The 1,541-nt window shown below is 53.2% G+C and overlaps 1 pseudogene; it reads left to right on the top strand.

Annotated features, from left to right (window-relative positions):
* Window positions 1–292: 292 nt before the first annotated feature.
* On the top strand, window positions 293–957 carry LOC102822715 (annotated as a pseudogene).
* The last annotated feature ends 584 nt before the right edge of the window (window positions 958–1,541 follow it).

Below are 1,541 nucleotides of genomic sequence, written 5' to 3'. Positions count from 1 at the left end.
GGAAAAAAAGAGTGATCTGATACAATTTGATGAAATTGACCTACACCTATGGATGTAATGACTCAAAAGAGGGAACAAATCCTTACAGCAAGAAACATTCCCACCCCCTCCACACACAGAGTAGACAGAGATGGGCAAATTGGACATTGGATACCCAAATGAGTGGGGGTGGGAGGTGGGTGGGTACTACATAGGCAAGAAGTGACTGGCTTACAAGCTTTCAAGAGGGAACCTAGATTCTGCCACCTCCCACAAATCTCTCAGTTAGTTTCTGAAGCTTCAGGACCTCACCATGGCTTCTGCTGGTCTTCAGATCCTGGGAATTATCCTGACAACCCTCAGCTGGATGAATGCCCTGGTCTCCTGTGCCCTGCCCATGTGGAAGGTGACCACCTTCATTGGCAGCACCATATGGTGGTCCAGGTGATGTGGGAGGGGCTGTGGATGTCCTGTGTGGTGCAGAGCACGGGACAGATGCAGTGCAAGGTGTACGACTCGCTGCTGGCCCTGCCCCAGGACCTGCAGGCTGCCTGTGCTCTCTGTGTTGTCACGCTGCTGCCAGCCCTAATTGGTCTGCTGGTGTACATCGCGGGCGCCAAGTGTACTACCTGTGTGGAAGACAAGGACTTCAAGGCACACCTGGTACTCACCTCCGGCATCATCTTCATCATCTCTGGGGTCCTGACCCTGATCCCAATCTGCTGGACAGCCACTACCATCATCTGTGACTTGTACAACTCCCTGGTACTCGAGGCTCAAAAGAGGGAGTTGGGGACCTCCCTCTACCTGGGCTGGACTGCCTCAGGTCTTTTGTTATTGGGCAGGGGGCTACTGTGCTGCACATGCCCCTCTGGGAGGTCACAGGCCTCCAACCATTACGTGGCCCATAATTCAGCATCTGCCCCACAGAGCACCTCTCGGGGGCCCTCTGAGTACCCCACCAAGAATTATGTCTGATGGGAGTAGGGAGTAGCAACTCCTTACCCACAGAGCCTCCCCCTGCCTCCCCCACTTCCCACCTGGAACTGGAACCAACCCACAGGCAATGATACCTGGCTGCTCTGGGGGTAGGTTTGATCTTGTGTTTTATGTTTTGGGGGCATTTTTGTAATCTATTTAGATACCAGTCACAGCGGCCTTGCCCACCCTGGTCTCTGCTGCTGGTCTGTCTTTCTCACCTTTGGATGAAACAGCCAGAGATAGTGGTTTCCTGTGCCGTGCTGTACTCGCAAACCAGGAGCTGGGGACCCAGTGTGGAGAGCTGCCACTGCTGTGAAGGAACCTCTTGAGCTTGCAAGAGCACCCCATCTCCTCATGCCTCTGGACCTGCCCTCCACGGGCTTTTAAGTCCACTTCTAGAAGATCAACAGAAGTTACCAAAGATACCTACCCCATTTCCAAGGTTTCTGACCTGTGGCTGCTACCATGTCCCTTCCCAAGTCCTAGCTGTGCTGTAGACCCCAACTCACACCTCCCAGCCTCCACACACTTCTGCCTATGCCTGCCCTGTGTTCACATTTTTACTAAGTAAAGTGTGTTTT

This window comes from Chrysochloris asiatica, unplaced genomic scaffold, assembly GCF_000296735.1.
Source record: "Chrysochloris asiatica unplaced genomic scaffold, ChrAsi1.0 scaffold00073, whole genome shotgun sequence".
NCBI lineage: Eukaryota > Metazoa > Chordata > Mammalia > Afrosoricida > Chrysochloridae > Chrysochloris > Chrysochloris asiatica.
Note: the sequence above shows the minus strand (reverse complement) of the source record. Positions and strands in the feature narration are given on the sequence as shown.